We start from the raw sequence: 6,715 nt of genomic DNA, 5'->3' as shown, positions 1-6,715 counted from the left end.
GGGACTGTCCAGTATTGTTATCCAAGATGTTGTTCCTTTGAAGATCCTGTGTCATTTTCACCATCATGTCTACACGGCAGCAGATGACTCACGTAGTTCTGTCTCCTGGCCAGACCTCTTCCCAGCCCAGAATCGGAGCCCCAGCTGCCTGCTCAGCACCTCCACTTGATGGCCTCTGGTGTCACATGTCCACCTGTCCCAAACTGAGACCCCAAGTGGTCCCCCTCTCCTAGGTTCTTCTAATCTGCTCCCCTCCCGCCACCATTCCAACCTGCTCTTCCCCAGGTGGGCCTCCCCCTCTCTTTGATGACCCCGACTCCCTGCTTTTAGTTGCTTAGGCTGGAAACTGTAGCCATCTGTTGTCTTTCCCCTACACCCCACAATCAGTGGATCCTAATGGCTCTACCTTCAACTGTATCTTGAATATACCCACTTCTCACCACCCTCCCTGTGCCCATGTCTCACTGGTCTCCTGATCTCCCTGCTGCCTCCCTTGCCCTATTATCAGTATAGCAAATAGTGACCCGTTTTAGAAAGTGAGAGGGATTGTGTTGTCTGCTCAGTGTCCTCAGGACTCCAGTGAAAGCCTTATATGGCCTACACCACAATTACACCCTTAACCTCTCCCATTTCATGCCTCCCCGCTCTCTCCCTCCATCACTCCACTCCAGCCACACCAGCCTCTTTGCCTATGGATCCTCAACACAGTAAGCATGCATCTACCTCAGGGCCTTTGCACCTGCTTTCCCTCTGCCCACTGTTTTTTCCCCCAGGGATGCTCCTGTCTTCCCAGCTAGCTCTCTAGCCAGAGTGCCCCTTTCCCAATGAAATCTTCCCTGCCCAGTTTGTTTGCAACTGTAAACCTTCCAACACGGCACTCTTTCTGCCCTCCCCCACCATGGCATTCTTCCCTAACAGCTAACACAATTCACGTCCTAATCTTGCTTAATGTCTGTCTCCCCCCAGTAGGATGGAGGCCCCAAGAGGGCAGGATCTTAGTCTTAACTGGTCCCGGCTGTATCCCCAGCGCTAGGAACAGTGCCAGGCTGAGTGAGTCCTCAGTAAATATTTGTAAAAGTAGTACTTCCAAAGGTGGCTCTTTGGAAGACTGGAATGCTAGGGCAGGCATCTAAAGGAAAGTAAGATCAGATTAATTCTAGGATATTCACCTTAACTGTGAACAAGAGCCTTTTCATTTTGCTTTTCCACTTCCTTCTCCGTCTCGACCTCCCAGCTTCCCCTGACCAAAAAATAATTTACAAATGGAGCCACCCCGCCCCCATTTGTGAAAATGTCCTAGGTCTGTCTCCCTGATGTGGGCTTTGGGCAAATAAATATTATGAATAAATCAGGTGAGCCTTCTCACCCCGCCTACCCGCCTCCGACTCACAGGGAAACTATTAAAGGAAAAATTATTCACCCCCATCACTTTACTTCTGAACTCTACATCCCCAGCTATCTGATAGATTCAGAGTTGAGTTCACTCTCTCTACTATTGCAGTAGTCTCTCCCCAGTTATAACAGTCTTGAATAATCTCCTTGCAGCTTTTAGCAAGTGTCCAGTGCAATATTCTTGGTTGGTTTTACAAACACACACACATATGCACACTCCTGAATTAGGTTGACTCTGGCCTTCCTCTACCGTCTCCCCCAGAGCTGGGAGGCCCTCAGCCGGGCTCTTCCTGTATCTCACATCAGCCTCTCCTTTACCTGGGTCCCCCACTGGGGAAATGACCTGTCTCCTCGCTGCTCTGCCTCAGCCAGGCAGTTCTGTGACAGCTGCAATGGGGTGACCCTCTGCCCTGGAGCTCTGGTGAACCTCAGCTCTGAGTGGCTGAGCTGCCAATGACTCGGCTTGGCATCGGGTGAGTTTTACTGCAAATTAGACCTCAATGGAAAGAGTTCAGAAAAAAAGATGGGGTCTCAAGGAAGGGCAAAAGAGGGATTTTTCATTTTAAAAGAGAGAGATGGGAGAGCAAAGGGTTATCTTCACAGCTAGCCTGAAGGGACTGGCAATAGAAAAAGCTGTTTCCAAAAAAGAGCTAAAACTTCTTTTAGTGAGAGAGCAGACATGAGATTCACTGACGGGGATTGTTTCTTTCACTGTGTCCAGAACAGAGATTGTGGCTAAACTTGCAGATACCTGTAAATAAGCACACACAACCTCAGATAACAAGCCAACTACAGGAGGGATGGGGACCGCCCCTGGTAAATCACTGAATTTCTGAGGCCTGTGCCACTCTCATGAGATTGGGTGATCTGTGGGGATAGAAGACGTATCCCTCAGGCCCCCTGCAGCAACCCCTGCCTGAGATCAGATGAGGTCATTTCAAACCCCAGACCCCAAGTTGACACATAACAAAACTGCTAGTGTGACTCTTGTACAGGGTGGCTGTGAAAAGGGAGGGCTTTAGAATCAGTGAGCCAGTCAGAGGTCAGGGGTCAGGTTGAGCTAAAGGTTAACTACTACAGACGATGTGGAAGTCCTAGATTCAAGGTCAAGCACTAGCTCCCCCTTGGACTAGCTAGGCTGCTTTGAGAGAGGCACGGTGTTTCTGTTTCATCATCTGTAAAATGGGACTGATGGGAAACAGACCCCCCACTCCACAGTGTTACAATGAGAATTACACAAGTTATATATATAGTGCATAAAACTTTGCCAGCACCTAGTAAGTGCTCAATACGTGGTGGACATAATAATAATAATAGTAATAATAAATTATCATTATTATCTAGGCTTTACCACATACCAACTGTGTTAGCTAAAGCTAATCAAGCCACATTTCTGAGCTTCCCAGGGCTTGAAGAAACAAGCCTACTCCCAGAAGGAGTAAAATACTGTGTTAAGTACCCAAATGTCCCTAGAAAAAGCTTAAGAAATGGTAGCTCTAATTATGATGATTTCTCAAAACAACAGGCCTTTGTTTGCCTCTTTCCAAATTTGGTGTTTAGCATTTAGATTCCTTGGGGGTAGGATGTAAATTGTTTTCCAAGGCCCCCCGATCCAGGGCTATGGTAATGGAAGGAAGGTTTAGCAGCTGACCTTAGTCTGCTCCTAAAGGTCACCGTCAAAACAAGATCAACCAAAATGGTAACTGGGTGGGTTTTAAAAAAATGAAATAAAAGGCTGTCAGAGGGAAAACATTACCTGGCAGAATTAGTAGCTGGTTGGGCAAGGGAAGGCAGGGCAGTGGGGAGACATACCGCCTGGGCTCCTCGGGGTAGAGTCAGGGGCTGTCGGCGCTGGGAAGGGGGTCCACTGGGCCACAAGGCCTCCGGAGGGAAGCAGAGGAGTCCCAGGGGCTGTACGTGGTTGGTTAAAACCAGTCCCGCTGCTCATTGGTCAGGAAAATGTCTTCATTGGTTCTCTGTATTGTTTTCGTATTTTAAAAAATGACTTTGAAGAAACAGCACCATACACGCCTCCAAAGGGTTCCTGGAGGAGTCACATTCGTAGGGCAGGATGGTGGGGGCCGGGGGGGGCTGGGGCGGGGAGAGTCAGGGTGCAGGGGGCCCAGCCTCCCGGTTTGAGATGACAACACAGTTCTGGAGGTAGATGGATGGATAGATGTGAATGTACTTAAAGCCACTGAACTGCACACTTAAAAATAGTTAAAGTGGCAAATTTTATGTTGTGTGCATTGTACCACAATTTAAAACTTTTTGTTAAAAAAAAGAAACATCATCATGGCAAACAAGGAGACATAGCTGTGATGGAGTAATTGGTACTACACAAGCCCTCCCACCCTAAACAACCATAAGACTGTAAAATTACCTGAACAGTTTCCTCAAACACCGCCCAGCAGCTGGAACGCAGGTGGGGCCCAGAGGTCCTGCTGCACAGAGATTGGTCTTTGGGGCAGCAGAAATGGCTAGAAGGGCTGAGGCAGGGTGCCAGAGAGGCACTCCCCTTGGCCAAGCCTCTGAGCCTCAGTTTTCTCATCTGTAAAATGGGTTAACAGGTGTACCCACCTGCTAGGATCATTGTGAGGCTTAAATAACTAACTTAAAATAGACAAAAATGTCAAAACCTCTATATGGCCTAGGCTAAGGGCCGAGTAGTTCCCCTTCACAGGCTTAATAAAGATGTGTTGAGTGTAGTTATTTGCAGGGTGTTTGGTGTTAGGAATTTAAAATGCATCCACAAAAGGCAGCAACTAAGTAGGGTCCTGCTGTGTGCTGCTCATGAAATGGGATGCAGGGTCCCCAGCACCTCTATTCTTTCGCTGTGAAATTGTATCAACGGCCTTAAAAATATTCATGCCCTTTGGCCCAGTAATTTTACTTATGGGAATCTGGCCTGAATAAAATATTCCAAAATACAAAAAAATTCCGTCATCTGTTCAGTCATTGATTCAGAAATTGTTTTTCATACATGCATGACATGGTTTAGAAAGGAGTCATTCTCTCAGGCAAGGTGTGGTAAGGATTCGTGGCCAGGTTGCAGGAGGTCTGTGTTTCAGGTTGAGGTTCATGTTTCAGGCTGGGCCCAGGACAGGTTTTCCAGCCTTCTCTGAGCAGAGCTGCTGTGTAAGAAGAGCTCTGCTGTCCCAGCCCTCTGGCACGTGCCTTTCATAGGCCGCCTGCAGGAGCCTGGGAAGCAGGGCCCTCTCACAGGGCTTTTGCCTAAAGCATCCTCTTTCACCTTTGGCCTGGCCAGGCTCGTAGCTGGAGAGCCAGGGCAGCCCAGCTGAGGGTCATGCCAGGCAAAGCAGGTTTGAATTTGGTCCATTTCCAAAGGCCTCTCCCCGAGTTCTCAAGCCACGGCCCATTCAACTGTCCATGAGACCCGGGCATCCTGGGCAGAGCTGGCCAGGAGGAAGCCAGAGGCTACGGAGGAGCTGACTGGCTACAGAGGATGTGGCAACTCCGGAACCCAACATCCCGATGCTGAGGACTCCACGGAACGTGCTGCATGCAGAGAACTTTCCCAGTGAGGTTTCACTGGGCCCTGAGGAGAGGCTGTGACCTGATAGTGGAGAGGGTACAGGCCTGGGGCTCCTTCAGGCCTGGGGTGAATCTGGTTCTGCTGCCTACTTGATATATAACTCTTGAGAATTTTGCTCACCTCTCTGAACACCAATAAAATAGCAATGATAGAAGCATCTGGTAGGGATTTGAAACTTCTCAACACAGACATGAGAAAGGATTCATTCTTACTCTGGAAGCAGTAGAGCATGTGGTTGAGACTGCTGACTCTGAAATCAGCTGGAACTCTATGCACATCCTGTACTATCAGCCGTTTAATCTTGGACTGCCTGCTTAACCTCTCTGGACTTTAGTGTCCTCATCTGTAAGCTAAGGTTGGTAACAATGATACCTAGTCATAAAGGCTTTTGCAAGCCATAAATGCAAGAATACATGGAAAATACAGGACCTGCTTTATCATCATCATCACTGGTAAATCAGAGAAGAGTAACCTTGGAAAGGGCTTTGAAGGGTGAATAGGAGTTTGAATGACTCAGAATGGTGCTGGGCACATAGAAGGCACCCAGGAACTATTTGTGATTACAAGACATAGCAGAGCTGGTTCTGCAGGGCTTGGTGGGAAGGGACAGCCCCACCTTCTAGAGACTTGTTATCCAGGAAAGAGGCTGGACGTGGATACTGGTGAGCCTGGGGTTAGGATCTGTATTCATTAGAGTTCTCCAGAGAAACAGAACTAATAGGATGTATAGATTTATTGTGAAGGATAGGTCCGCTTGACTATGGATGCTGAGAAGTCCATGACCTGCTGTCTGCGTGCTGGAGGTCTAGGAAAGCCAGAGATACAGTGTCAGTCCAAATCCAATGGCCTGAGAACTGTGGCGGCCAACTGTGTAAGTCCCAGTCTAAGCGTGAAGGCCTAAGAATCAGGAGGGCTGATGCCCGTGGGTGGGAGAAGATGGAAGTCCCTGCTCAGGTGGAGAGCAATTCGCCCTTCCTCTACCTTTTTCTTGGGGTTGGTATCACGCCCACCCATGTCAGTAAAGGTGACCTTCGATACTCAGAATTTCACTCTGCTCATCACCAGAACATTCTATTCTCTCAGGGAGGGGGATAACATTTTGCTGAACTGGGGTTCACATGTAAAAACTGTTCTTAACTCTCAAGCTGAATATGGCTTCTCATGACACTGCTGCTTTTCCTAAAGGTCTTGGGCCATTGGTAACAAACTCCTTCCTCTCATTTGTTATTATTTGTTCAATCCTGTTGCAAAAAGAGCATTGCCAGGACTGTTTTTACAACGTCTGCTGCACATCGGCTTTACCATCTTGGGCATTCTGTGCTCACCTGCAGAGTATTTTTTGAGCAACTTCGTGGACCTGGGGACAGAGCAGCAAGCAGGATAAGCCTAAGCACTCCCTCTCAAAGCTTCCAGCCTTGGCAGGGGTGGAGAGCAGAAAAGTGAAGGGGCAAGTCGCTTGATCTTTCTGGGCCTCAGTTTCCCCTACTATGAAATGGACATAATAATCTGTGACTCATGTGTCCTTACCAGATTGGGAGGCTCAAAAGAGAAGACAAACAGGCTTTGCAAACTAAAAGTGTTGCACTGCGGGAGCAGGGACCTTCATATGTTATTATCTTCAGCTGCTTTTTCTTGTCTGAAACAAGAGATTTTGACAAGCAACCTTCAGGTCTCAATGCAATTGGTAAGGGATGGCAGGGAGTGGAGAAAGACATCAGTGAATGGAGGAACCTGGGCCCTTACAGCTGTGAGATTAATCGCCGGACA

This window comes from Manis pentadactyla, chromosome 4 (genome assembly GCF_030020395.1).
Source record: "Manis pentadactyla isolate mManPen7 chromosome 4, mManPen7.hap1, whole genome shotgun sequence".
NCBI lineage: Eukaryota > Metazoa > Chordata > Mammalia > Pholidota > Manidae > Manis > Manis pentadactyla.
The sequence above is the reverse complement of the archived record's forward strand: the minus strand, read 5'-3'. Positions refer to the sequence as shown.